The 15,554-nt window shown below is 31.3% G+C and overlaps 1 long non-coding RNA gene across 1 annotated transcript in view; it reads right to left on the reverse strand.

The window, feature by feature from the left end:
- Positions 1–15,554, reverse strand: part of LOC146993762 (uncharacterized) — a 240,511-nt gene that overhangs the window by 11,209 nt on the left and 213,748 nt on the right. The gene's annotated exons all lie outside the window — the stretch shown is intronic.

Genomic DNA, 15,554 nt, shown 5'->3' on the forward strand with positions numbered 1-15,554 from the left:
GAAAACTTTGCTGGACCTTAGAGTCAAATTTAGAAGATACAGTTGCTATCTATGCAATATGATTTGCTTCAGATGTCAACGATATGAACACGGTCAGATGTTTTGTAACAATTCGCCAAGATGTCTTAAGTGTGGGCAGGGACACCTGACCTACACATGCAAATTAGCCAAAGAATTGGAACCTACCTGTGCAAACTGTAAAAAAGATCATATTGCTACTTCGAAGTTTTGCGAATTTAAACCAAAAATTCGTGTTGTCTCTGACAGGATGAAAAGGATTTCAGCACGGAAGTCGCAGTCTATGAATTTGTCTCCGTTGACTGAAAAACCATTACAGAAAGAAAATAGTATGCCATCAGACTCCCACTCAGATGCTAGAACTCCAGCTAAAGTGGATTTCGCTATGGATAAAAACCTTCAGAAGAATGCAGTCAAATTCCTTGAATTTGTTGAAAAACGTAAGAAAATTGATTCGCCGCAAGACAAAGTATTACTTGTCCTGGGAATGGTTGAACAGATGATGTAAGTGGACTTGTAATTGAATGTTAACTTTGCTTAACTTCTAGTGTACTCGGGCCTCAGGGGAGAGCACCGCCCTCCGGACTCTGCGTTCCAGCTCTGGTTAGTAGACACGCCTACTTCTCATGACTGACACCTCCCTCTACGCCTGCCATGCTTTAGGCCTTCTTTTTCATCACTTCAAGAGTTCAGCTTCAACTTCAGAATTTTTAGTCGTGTGCTTATACGCAACTCTTCATGAGCTGGAAACAGCGCGCTTCACGCGCTATCCCAGCAATAATTTGTCTGATTGATTGATTGATTCCCCAATATACAATTGCGTTCAGTTATCTGAATATTTTAAAATTAAACTGCGTTGTCTATTTTAGGCAGAGCAGGTTGTTTTGAATAAATTGTGTTTTTTTTTTCCTCGACTAATTGGTTCTGTGCTTAAACTATATCTTCACTTTGCTGTTCGCTGCAAAAGCTATTAAAAACGTAATTCTCTTAAGTTAATTTAGAGTTAAGTTAATTAAGTTTAATTTAGAGCGTGGGTAAGATTTAAATATTTTTGAAAGAAGATGTTATTATGCTGAACTATGAACACCTTCCAAAAGCTCCACCAGAATGTTTTCTTAGTTAAAGTATTTAGTCGGCAAATAGCGGGGCGGGAAGATTTTGTTTTGAGTAGGCCGCTAATACAATAAAATATATCCGCTTTAGTTCGGGATTTTTTTCACTTGCGCGATCGACGATTCCTGTGGCACTTCGCTATATATCTGCCCAGAGCTAATTACCCCGCGTAACCATGTCGAGGAAAGTGCTCTTTGCGTATTTTATATGAGTTGCCATCCCTGCTTTATCCATTTTTGTGAGTGATCGTTTTGTTGTGTTTAAGTGCTGCGATATTTTTGGATTACCATGAACATTATTTTATTCAAAGATTTCCAAAGTTTAATTATCCGCTTCTGGGGTTTGATCGCCACTGTTCTCGGTAATGAGACATAGGTTTGGCTATAGCCCTCGAACGCTTGACCAATAAAGTGTCCGGTTGCTGAAATAAACATCCTTTGAAATTTTAAAAATCATGAAAAACCAATAAACTCTGATATGGAATCTATTGAGAGCAAATATATTACAAGCATCAAAACAGAGCTTTGTTTACATTGAATGTTCTCAAGATGACTGCTTGGATAGGAATTCATTGCAGCATAAATTGAAGCAATTATTTCAATCACTGTTTCATTCATTTCATTTGACTTCACTTCAGCTGAAAATGCTTTAAAAGAAAGTAAAAAATAAATAAATAAATAAATAAATAAAAATAAAAATAAAAATAAAAAGTCAAATAGAAATATTTTAGTTAATAACAATTTTCTAAGCATTTGCATAAGCTGAGGAAATCGATTAAGAAATTAAGAATAACTTGATATATGATTTATTAGGTAGGATATCAATCTCGTTTTTATCGGTGAAACTGCGTTTTTTTAATGGCGTTTCCTTAGTTAACGTTCTAGCTTCGTCTCTGAAGAAATATTTAAAGTATTTGGAAGCAGAGGATAATGTACAAGACGAGAAAGCAGTTTTATAGAGAAATAATTTTGAAAATTCTCAGCGGAGCAATTTTATGGAGAAATTCTCTCGTAATATATCACAGTTTCAAAACATTCCTTTCTTAATTTCTACCATACGCGTTACTTTATAAGTTACATTTAGACATATTAAAAAATTAAATTTATTACATTAACGGACATGATATATTTCAAAGTTTTTCTAGTCCAAATTTCTTCGAAGCATATCGTGATTTAATTTAAATCCTTCAGCTTTTTAATCATAGAAAAAGTTTCATTCATTTTCAGCTGCAATCTTTGTTTCAAAAATGAGTGCAAATGATCTGTGAGCGTAAGACAAGCATAAGAGAAATTTACATTTAGAACATTTTTTAGAATTATTCATAAATTTAAGGAAAACTTATATTTTGAGGTGTCTTGCCTTCCTTGTTCATGTCACAAATTTAATGCCTGCGCGGCAAAGCTTTTAATTACGAATAAACTCGGCTAATGTATTGTTCGTCATTACCTCAAATAAATATTGCTCCTGCTAAATCCATATGAGAACTAAATTTAGATAGTGGTTGTGATGCTGGTAAGCTTCTTAACGTTTAACTGGAGTGTAGTCTTAGATTTGAGTCCTAAAATTTGGTAGAGATTGTCCTATTGGTAAGCTGCGTTAGAGTTTAACTGTAGTGCAGACTTATCAGATGTTTAACTGAAATAAACTTTGTGTTTATGAATTTTTTAAATGAACTACAACAGAAAACACTCATTTGGTCGTCCTATTTCTATGCCATTAAATGTGACTGTGGTAAGCGACGGTGACTGCTGTATCACGGGTATCAAGGGCACGGATACGAATTGCAGGGATTGCATTGAATTATTTAATTATGGGAAAACACACGAGGGCTATCTGCGTAAGGGGAAGTATGCCTTCGTGGAGGACTTTCTAAGGGAAACTGGCTCGTATACACATTACACATGGGTAAAACCACAAAAACGCCCATGCAGCCAACCTGTTCGCGGGATTCGAACCTCGGACAAAACTACCAGTGTTCAGCGTCTTTACCGCTCGGCCGCTGGTGGGCCACGATGTGCTGAGAAGGCATAGATGTTTGTAAATGAGTAGTGTCTTTCCAGCATGAGGAACTCCATATATGCGACCAGCAGAAAGTCCTCTCGAGAGATTGGTGGTAGGGAAATAGAGATAGGAGGCTCTCGGACACGTCCCCTTGGTGTTCTTCTTCAAAAGTGGCGGCGGAACTGAGCATAGTCGAATTGTTATGTTTATGCTCTAAAAAGTACCTGTATGCTAACGTTCAACGTAGCTAATCTCTGCGCAATGTACCTATAATGTACCTGTACGCTAACGACAGGCGCAAATTTGACTCCTTGACATAATGAATTTCGTTGTTTCAGATTTGTATTATATATTCTGTTAAAAACCACAACAATGGTTTAATGGATATTAATTTTTATTTTGATCAAGATTGTTTTCTTATTAGAGTTACATTGCTATTAAGAGCAGAAATACTTCAACAAATTAAGGTAATTTTGAATGTTAGCCGTTACTTTGTGTGTTCACAGATAGTTCAGGTTTTTAAGAAGGTTTAACCATCTCTTGCAAATTAGGTTCCCGTGAGGTTTGCGCTGAGTAAGATAAACAAAATGAATGTGGTTTCTGAGCTCATAATACAGCATAATAATGTCCATTCTCTATTAGACTAAACTCTTAAAAAACAGTATTTTTTTGTGACTTGACATTAAAATCGTTGCAGAATATTTTATTTTCATGATTAAGTTTTGAAGAAAGAGGGAACTTCAGGATTTAACACAAGGCACACATTGACTGCAGACATGTTGGTTAAAAAATATTAAATTTAAGGAAAACATATCTACTAACAAAATGCAGATTAATCTTTTCACACTCAAGTTTCCGTACCTAACTGAAACACGTAAATTATAACTATATCAGAATTGTAGAGGATAATAATACTCGTATAAAACTATTAAAATTGAGACTTGGTCGTGCCATAACTCTCACAAATACATCTTTTCTGTTTCTAAACTAATGCATGGTAATCACGTTTATTGCTGTCCATCAATATTAAGGTTAATATGTGATAGCTCTTTAAAAAAGTTTGTGAAAACACTTTACTAAAACAAATACCTGCTGCTTATACAGATTGGACTATTAAGGACTTGGGAAAATTAGTTCTTCAAATTTCTTCATGAAGTATATGTGATATGGAAGCAGGTTTCGTTTCGATGATACCATAGATTTTTAAAAGTACATTTTCGAATTTGAGATTATTATTATTATTATGAAAAAAATATAATTAATTTGTTACATTATAGTGTTTTCGTAAAATGCTGCTGTATATAAATGTTTTATAATTTAACCTGATACAATACTCTTGTCTTAAGTCCTCGCTTATCCAATAGGTATACGACCCTGAAGTCTTTACCTATCTATAACTGTCCTTAATAGGAATTCTAAAAGTGAAAAAAAAATTCCAAGTACTATAATAAACCTGTACACTTGAAGTGTTGAATAACATCCAATGTGGCAGTATGTAACAGTGGCATAACTTTGGTAAAATAGCGATTTAACATCTGAAGCATAACTTTCACATCGTAAAAGAAATTTAACACATCTGTAGCATAAAAACTTTGGCATAACTTTCTCCTCGTAGGTACTACGGCTGAGTGTCCTCCTTCCTCCGTGTCTTGGAGCAACAGAATAGCGTGGGCATAATAGTTGAGGCATATAACAGTAGTGGGCGGACATAGTTGCACTGACCAAACGTTGAAGTTTTATACACATAAGACAAATCAAAGTCCTGCCTCCGGGGCGCAAAGTCCATATCGCTTTGCAATAATTAAGTAAATATAAATACGAGTAAACAATGAAAAGTAGAAAAAACATTAAATTGACTATGTACATCGATCACCATAACTCGTTATGGTGTATCGTTCTTGGTCTTTTGCAGCGTTGAATGACTGTATAGTCATAATCTCCTATGCTACGTACAGCTTCATTTTCGTGATTATCACATTTGGTGTAGAAATTATGTGAGGCAATTAAGATCTCGCTATTGTTAACACACCAAAAGAGACGTTAAGAAAAAGTTCCTGTAGGCTATGGTCACGGAAATTCTTGAAATAGTAACTTAAAATTTTTTGAGTCCCAAAAGTCTGATAGAAAAGTTCTTGGATGCTATGGGCATGGAATGTCCTTAATTAGAAGCTTTAAAATTTTCTTGAAAAAAAACCGCACTGATATCTGTTGAAGAAATTTGTTGTCGGAAAAAAATCTTGACATTTCGGAGATAAGGACAGCACTCAGTTATCAACTAATATTTTCCTTTTTTTCTTTGTAGGGATCTTGAAGAAGACACCAACATGTCATACATTTTTAAGAGCTATTATCGATGCTGAAGGTAATTAGCTATTTCAGATCATACATTTTTAAGAGCTATTATCGCTGCAGTAGGAATTCACCTTATAAAGATGCCGAACATTTTTCTCGGGCCGCGGGCCACGAGAAACGGCTACTGGAGCCAGCATCATTAGGGTAATATCGGAAAGCAATGGCCTAACAATGGCCCTTCAGAAATTTTCACCTCGATCATGGTTCCAGAAGCAAAATCAGCTGCCGGCTAGCTCCTACTTCACGGCAAGTGAAAAGAGTCAATAAAGTGTGTTCGTCCCCCAAAACAACCCGTTAAAAGGGAGCACGCTGGACTGCCAAGTTGGCACAACTCACTCTTCGCCAAAAGTTAAAATAGTTGCAACAACAGCCTTCCCTCATGTTAGCAAACTCGCCAAATCCACCACTTCGAAACCTCAACGGAAATTCTATGTCGCCAAGCCCTCGCCAAAATAACCACGCTTTGTGGAAGGGGAACCTGGAATTTCAACAACCCTGCAAGCAGTCCCAACGAAAGAATGCTGAAACTCGCAAAAAGTGACTTTTCTACCGGAAAAGGCATTTCTTCCCCATAACAGAAATCAGAATGCACAACGGAAAAAATCTACTAATTAAAGCTCATAACTGAAATGCAATTAAAGTTAGAAAAACGAAAGTTATGTCAAATTAAAGAGCTAATTTTTCTGCAACTAATAATATTAAATACTAAGAAATCAAATTAATTTTTGACATGAAAAACTGAGTTTGTTACGTGAAAAGTTCACCTAAATCCATTGTTTGCGTGTACAAGATTGAAGACGCAATTCGTGTAAACTCGGAAAGCCAAAATATATTACACTAGAATTAATAAGCCAAAAAAATATAACCAAACTTGTGTAGCTCAAATTTTGAATAATAACAAATTAAAATTTTGATTTTTATGAATCACTTAATTAAATTAAATTAAATTCGCTACACAACATCCCTCCTATGATCGGGAAGACCCACAGACAATGGAAAAGGTTTACATAAGTTACTAAATACGAAGAGAAAAAATCAGAGTACATCCCCCATGGCACAAAACATCCTCAGGATGTCCTATTTAAGTCGTAATATCCCGGGACATACTTAGGATGTCCTAAGGATGTTGGTTCTCAGATGTCCTGAGGAGATCGTAATTTAACATCCTGAGGATGTCTTATTTAAGTCGCTATGTCCCGGGACATGACAGGATGTCCTGAAGATGTTGATTCTCAGATGTCCTGAGGACTTCACCAATTTCACATCCTGAGGACATTCATTCTGCATTGTCCGGAGGACTTTCGTTGTCAAACATTTTGAGGATATTTGTTCAATTTACCAGTTTTAATTTTTTGACATTGCACATCTGAAACTTGCACATTATTTAATTTTCATATGTATTTTACTAAGTTGTTTCTAAATGCTGTACATTAAAAATATTGCTATGATTGATGATTTATTCTTGTTATTTTGTTATTAATTTATTTTGTTATTATTTGTTATTAATTGCTATTTTTTCTGACGTTTTTAAAAATTTATTTAGTCATGGAAAAGATTTTTTTCAATGGATTAGCATTTTCTAGAATATTTGCAAAATTCTAAATAACATATATTTTTTTTATAAAAAATGTATAAATTACGTGTATGATTACTTACAGATTACTAAGCCTACTATAAGTATAGGTAAAATTTCATATATATATATATATTTTAATTCTGAAACGAATTTTTTTTTTAAATTTGGATATAGAGACATTAGGTATTTTTTTGGAAGCAGGAAAGATGAAAAATTAGCAACTGCCTTCGCCGGGAATCGAACGACGGACCTCTGGAATACCGGCCCAGTGTGCAGAACCACTACACCACGAATACACGCTAGGAAAGCGGGAGAAATACCTTATATTACTAGCCTTTGTAAAAAGCGACTTTTTTTAAGGGTACCCAATCACTAAATCCTAGGTGTGATATACCTCATCCAACACCTTTTTAGTTCGGGCGCCACTGTAGAGACATTAGGATTTTTTGGGGAAGCCGTAGAGAGGAAAAATTAGCAACCGCCTTCGCCGGGAATCGAACCACGGACCTCTGAAATACCGGCCCAGCGTGCAGAACCATTACACCACGAAGGCAGGCTAGGAAAGCGTGAGAAATACCTCATAAGGAAAATTCTTTTCCCCTAATTAGAAGGCAGAAAATGTTTTTCAATCGCGCGATGTGTTATTGATATTGAATTGCAGTCGTGCGATAATTTCGCAGTAAAAATAATTCTCTGATGACTATCCAAGATTCTAGAAACTTTGGTCTTATATAGAGATGGTCGTCTTATAGAAATAATGCTTAATATCAATATTTATTTATAATATCAGAACTATTGGTCACTTTCAGGAGTGGTCGTTTGAGAGGCGATATTCTATACATTTATTTACTAATACTCTCAGATTCCAAAATATGTTTATATTCTCAAAAATATATTGGACAGAAGGTGGTCGTCACATATATGCAAAATTTTACATTTCATTGAAAATTAATTCAGTATTTCTTAACTATTTCCCTATTAATTAATTAATGAGATAAAGAAAAAAATATGACATAGTACTGTTTATTACGGAATAATGTAGGAAGTTCTGCAGAACTATATTCTTTCGCGTCATTGCACATTGTATCCGGCAAACTACTAGTTCCTTGTAATCTTCCGCAAATCCGTAAACGTCCGTCTGATTTGAAACGAAATCCAAGATGGCTGTGCCATGAGGTTTACTTTTTCTATGGATATTTTTTGTTGCATGAAAGGTAAGTTGATTTGCAATACTTGTATGTTTACTTTTTTGCTTTTCGATTTATGTTATTTTGACAGTTAAATGTGTTAGCTATCACAGCTTTATGAATTGTTACCGTTCTGTCGTGAATTACGTGTATATCTCAATGGCTGTCTTCAAATATCTGATTTGTCCTGCTATCCAAATGTTTATGACTGAACTCTTTTTAGTTCAGTTTATGCATTCAGTTTCAAAATATTATGTGTGATCAGATTATTATTTTATTGAAGCAATAAATTTATATTAAATAGTTTGAACGATTGTATAAAAATAAGAGTTTGCATTGTTTTGTTCAAAATATGTATGGTTGAAACATTATCTTAATCTAGTTTGTAATTCAATTTTAAAATATGGAGAATTGGAAGTTTTAAGTTTTTTTGGGGGGTACTGTTCTGTTATCGGGACCGGATTCGGGAATGTATGAACCTGAGTTTGTAAGTATGTGCATATGTGTACACACACACATACATTTACAAATATACAAGCATACATAAATACATTTCTGAACCCGGTCCTGATAACAGAACAGTACCTTTTTTAATCTTTTTTGAATATTTTATAAAGGGATTAAGCATTTTTCAAACTGCTTATCATTTTAAGATTCGACTTGCAGGAAGACAAAATATGGTCATTCAATCAAATGCTTAACATTGATTTTGTTGCTTTTAACATTTTCTCATAAATATTGTTTGCATTTTTATTGTATTTTAGATACTTTAGTTGTGTAAAGTGAACATGAGAATATTAGGAAAGCTGAAGAATATGAATAGCTACCATAATACATGTATTTTTTCATCCAGCCCATTGTTTTAGAAACCAATGCACCATTATTATTTAAGGCTTAATTTATAGTTATATGCAGTTTAATTTTATGTCCATGTTACTGTAGTATTGTCATTATAATAAAAGTATTGATAATTTTTGTTGAATATTGCAAGTTGTCTAACATTCAGAATAAATTTCTACCGAATTTTACTGATAGGTTTGTTTGAGTTGACATAATCTGTCTGTTAAATAAAATAAAGTTTAGCTAGTGTTTAAATTATATGCATTTTTCTTAATGTTTTATTGAAGGTGAGATGGAAATATAAATGCTATCCAGAAAAGGGAATTCTTTTTGCCTGAAATAACAAACTGTACTAAATTATTAATGTTTACATTATTTTAGAAATGCCAATAATAAAATTTCTCCTCCTTCTCTTCTTTTATTTTGAAATAATATACGCATAAGTGTAATTAATGTAGTGTCATTCAGTAATATAATTTATTTTTACTGATATTTTTATATTTCTTATCTGGGTTTTCTTTTGGTATTAGGAAAAGGAAGAGAAAAAGACTAATGTTTTAATTAAGAAAATAATTAAAATAGTCTTTTAAATAACACAATTACAGTAATGTCTATTGAAGCAATCAGTACTGTGTGATCGCCAGTGATTGAATATTGTTAATATGCATTGTTCATAAGAAATTTGCTTATCTTTGGGTTATAGTTTTTATTTTAACACAAGCTGAAATTTGAATTATTTCCTGAATCATTAATCAGGCCAATATTCTGCTACATAACATACAAATTTTCATGCAAAATTATTTCTTTGAGTATATTATAAAGCTCATTTAATTTTATTATTTGTACAAATTTTAGACAAATGTAGCATGTATCAGTTAAAGATTTATCAAAGCTTTCTTGTTACTTGTGGTAACAAAGAAGTGTGAAAGATATTGTCACATTAGCGAACATGACAATCATTGATGCTTAGTTTAGTAATTTAATAATATACTGAGAAAGGCTGGGAACTTTCAGAAATGGACATTTTGGAAATGATGGGCTTCATAAGAAATTTACATTTTTTTTATTATTCATTTTTTAGTTAAGAATGGATTTTGGATGTTCATGTGAAAGAATTCTGTTTAATTATATGTGAAAGAATTGTTATAAGTTTGTCATTTAAAAAAAAATGATTTAATAGTATGCAATTATCTTTTATTATACATATATTACTATATATTTCTAATGCACTATGTAAATGTCAGTGCTAAACAATTGAGATACTATTGTCATTGTTTATTGTCAGGGCAATTTTTTCTTATACATGAAAAATTCTGATACTTTCTGATCATCTGCCCTCACAGCTTCAACTTATTCTAAAACTGCAAGAGTATGTACACAATAACAGCAAATTATGAATATGCATACCACACACATGTATTTACATGCTTTATATTTAATCTTTATTTCCGAATAGTATTCTGTTGGATGAGAAATATGTGAATATTGACCCAATGTATATATTTTTGTGTGTGTGCATCCTATAATTAAAGTGCTTATTTGAATTACTACTTGTGGACAACAGAGCAGTAGATATGAACCAGAAACTAACCAAACATTTTGCCAATTTTCACAGCTTTGCAGATAGTCAGAAAGCACCAAAATTTGTAATAATGTTAAGTTTAAATGATGTTCTATAATTTTGTGTTAATTTTTCTATTCTATTAATTCTATTATTGTGTTATCAAACTCTCTGTAGGGATTTCAACTGGTTAAGCTGTTATTACCAGAAGAATTTGGTTTTCAAGCTTGAAAAAATCGCAGCTGAAGGATTTTGTGGAAGGTCAATCACACTGGTTTTAGTTAATTATAATTTAATTTTGAGTGAAGAAGTCTCAAATTTATTTATCATAAGTGTCTAAAAGCCTTCTAAATTAAATTCTGCTTGTTTTGAAATTTTTCATGACATTCATTCTTTAATTATTATTATTTTTTTTAATTTACTAACTTATGTCCATGCACATAGTTTTGCATTTAATGCCATATCTTAAAATATTATAAAATGTTAAAATTATACATTTCACTTAAAAATGTGGTTGTGACAGTAAATTTTCTGTTACATTTAATCATATCTATAAACACTGGTATAGATCATTTTTCAATAATCTATATATTATTCTGTGTATTTCTTTTACAATCAAGATCTGGCATATGACTTTCTTTTCAAATTGATGACATGGTGTAATAATGTAATCTAATGGTTAAAGTTTACTATGGAACGGGCCAAATTTAATAAATTATTCTTTGATAGAAATTTATTCATGTGTTCAATGTGTCTCATCTCTTTAAATTGCTAAAGTAAATTTTATGTACTTGCATTTAGGAATTTTGACTGTATCAGTGTAATTTTGTTTCAGTTATTATAACATTGAAAGGGAAGAATTTATACATAGCTCTGTATTTAAAATTAATTTATTAAGTTCCCTAATAAAAAGGGATGTTTTGTTGTTTTTAAAGTCGATAGAGTTTAATTCAAAAATATGCCACATTAAGGGTTACTTTTTAACCTAATTTATAATTTTCATTACCTTAACATGTCCAGTAATTGTTATTTGGAATGTTATTTTAACTCAGATATTGTAATAATATCAAAATTCCTTACTTTTTGATAGGTAATCCAAATGTGAAACAAGAAAAGAAAAAATTAAAATGTAGAAGTATATTTATTTCATAGCTCTAAGAAACAAACACAGCATGAGCACTATTTACTGTCTATCTGCATAGTGTGGCATGTCCCGTAAGACTGAGATTTGTATGGTCAAACCCATGTTTCAATTAAAGGAAATGCATGCACAGTCTTCTCATTTTTACTTTGATTAAGGATTCTCTATATACTAACATAAAAAATCTATTAGTTCATGCAGTGTTATACATCAATAATTATAGACAGTTGTTGTGGCTATGTTTATTATAATCTTGTTCACCGTAACAGCTGGAGTGCCTAAACCATCATGCTGTGTAAACAAAACTCAAATCTTCATACTGCTCCACTAGTGTTTAAACCACTGAAATGGTGATTATGGTAGAACATCTTTGGTAAAAATTTACTCTACGGTAACCCTTGGCGAATTGTTTCTTTTTTGATACCAAGATCGGCACCAATTTCAAGATGGGCGCTACACAAAACCAAAATAAGAAGTCAAAGACGTACACAAACTGGGTGTCCATGTACAGATCGACCTATTTTAGCTTTTAAAAAAAAAAAAAAAAAAAAAAAAAAAAAAAAAAACAGAGAACTGCACAAACTAAGCATTGTGCACTGCCTTAACTTTGTCCATGTACACATCGATCTATTTTCACTTTAAGAAAATCAGAAAGTTAAAACTATCATGTTAACCAGAAAAAATTCGCCGCTGTCTTAAAACACAGAGACAGCCAAAAAGGCACAAACAGAGCGGAATAAGTTACAAAAAATACATATTTCCTAACATAAAAACATTAAACAACAAATCTTTTAACAAAAATTAACACACAGAGACGAATAAATAAATGAAACGTCATTTTTTAACATACCTTTTTTTCAAATGCATACGTTTAGGCTTCCCACCACCATCTCTTCCATCCTCCAGATAAGCAATTCAATTAAAGTTTTCGTCTCTTAGTCACCTCAGACATACTCAAATGATGGTACCCACACCAAAATAATAGCAAGTTCAAAATACAAGACCATACCACTTACATGAAACCAAACACTGCAATTGAAAAGAATGGTAATAACCAAAAACCCGGGTTTATACAAAAGAGTTACTATTACAAGAAAAGAGCCCTAAACTAAATTTATCACAACACATTGACAATATTTGCGGAAATAACCCTTTTTTATTTACAAAAACTTAATTTCCCTCCCAAAGATACTTTCACTAACATTATCAACATTAGGGTTACCAAAAAACTTATTTGACACAATGGGCTTCCAGGTTTCATGAACAACCAATACCAGTTTGTGATTTTTTTCAGACAGAAACCAAGGTGTACCATCCCAGGCAGCATGCATTCGTAAATTGCACGAGAAAAATACGTGCAATTTACGAATGGCCTTTCGTATAAAAAACGTTCAAGTTGAACGTAAAAATATCATAAAAAGTGTCCAGTGGCAATTACTAAATATTTACGTATATTTTTACGTTATACTATACGTAACTTTTACGTAAAATTTAGGTATATTTATGCGAGAGACTACTGTTCATTCGCAACTTTTACGTATAATATACGTAAATTTCAGGGATTTACGTATATTTTTAGTAAAAATTTACGTATATTTATCGCATATACGTAAATCTCAAATTTTTGCTTCACGTATGCGTATATATTTAGTAAAAATTTACGTAAATTTCCCCGATTTTTTACTGTATATAAACGTATATATTAGGTAAAAATTAAGGTAGATATTCCCCGTATTTTACGGTACAAAAACGTATATATTTGATAGAAATTAACGTACATATTTCCCGTAATTTACGGTACAAAAATGTATATATTTGATAGTAATTGACCTAAATCTTCCCTATGTTTTCTTTGCATATGCGAATGACTGGCAAAAATTTAATCCGATGTATTCTCCACTTTACTGTGTATAAATGCACATTTTTTGGTAAAAAATTTGCATAAATCTCCAATTACCTTTTCACTGCATTTTTCATAAAATGTACTTATTTTAATCTCATATTTTTTATATAAATCTATGCAAAAACTTTCTTTATGCTATGATTAAAAGGTAAAATAATTTTTATATCAAATTCTTACATATCTGCCTTTTAGTTATGTACAGCAATATGGAATATATATAACTGGAAAATTTAAATGCACTAGTAAATGCAAAAAAATAAATAAATAAATAAATAAATTTCTATTAAAAGTTACGTAACACTTAAAGGCTGAAAATGACTTTTAATATTTCATTTCAATCAAATGTCAATATTTCATTCATATCAAAATATGCAATAAACTTAATTCAAATGTCAATATTTCATTCATATCAAAATATGCAATAAACTTAGTAAACATCAATTCTGTGTTTTAAATCAATTAATGCCATCGTTCATTTGCATTTTGTTTACTAAATTCATTTCATAAATTTAAATTTAGTAAAAAAACTGTAGCAAACAGTTGTTTACTAAATAACACTTTAAATAAATTATTTGCTTTTCTGAAGGACATTTTCTTATGCCATGTAAATGAACGATAGCATTAATTGATTTAAAACATAGAATTCAGGTTTACAAAATTTATTGCATATTTTGTAGTCACTTTGAAATGAAATATTAAAAGTGATTTTCAGCCTTTTGTGTTATGTAATTTTTGAATAGAAATTAAATTTTTTGCATTTAAATTTTCCAGTTATATATATTCCATATTGCTGTACATAACTAAAAGGTGGATATGTAAAAATTTGATATTAATTTTATCTTTTAATCATAATATGCAGAACATTTTTGCATATATTTATATAAAAAATAAGAGATTAAAATAAGCACATTTTACGAAAAATGCAGTAAATAGGTAATTGGAGATTTATGCAAATTTTTTACCAAAAATGTGCACTTATACACAGTAAAGAGGAGAAGACATCGGACTAAATTTTTACCAAAGTCATTCGTATATGCAAAGAAAACATAGGGAAGATTTAGGTCAATTATTATCAAATATATAAGTTTTTGTACAGTAAAATACAGGGAATATCTACGTTAATTTCTATCTAAAGTACAATATAGTTAATTAACAGATTCAGTAAACGAATGTAGCACAAAAGAAAACATCATACGTTTAGATTATTTGAATGAGTGTGCTAAATTTTAAAATTGTTAAATATAGACCAGGAAATTGTAGAAAACTTACCTTTTCCAATAGTTTACCAAGTTGACTTTGTTATTTTCCTTGAAGATGAATGTTTAATGTCACAAATATTTCATTCATATCTTCAGATAATACACAAATCTATACATATTTATTTATTAAAATTCAGTTTATCCCAAACATGTTAAAGAAAATATTAATTTGCATGCAAGTTAATCGAGTAACTTCTGTTTTAATTACACACATAATTATGATATGTAAAAATTTTACATTTATCAGTCAATCTTGCAATGTATTGTAATCTATTATTGTTGTCTTTTTCAGTTTAAAATCTTATAAATATATTAGATCAGTACTAAAAGTTCACCTCTACAAGAGAAATGCTTTATTGAGGTATTTTTAAAAAGTTCCCTTTTACAATGTAACTGTTAATTTCATAAATAAGTTCATAAAATTATGCAAATTCAAAATTACCTAAATATGTTCTTTATTTTATCTTATATACCAGATAAAATTTTAAAAAGTTAATTTGTTTAGGAATATTTAAGTTTTTAAATATTTATCTCATGTGACTTTTTCTATAACATCATTATAAATGTACATGTTGATGTGCACATACCAATTATTTTTTTTCA

Source organism: Stegodyphus dumicola, chromosome 11 (assembly GCF_044657685.1).
Source record: "Stegodyphus dumicola isolate Sdum_Otavi_A_Nest chromosome 11, ASM4465768v1".
NCBI lineage: Eukaryota > Metazoa > Arthropoda > Arachnida > Araneae > Eresidae > Stegodyphus > Stegodyphus dumicola.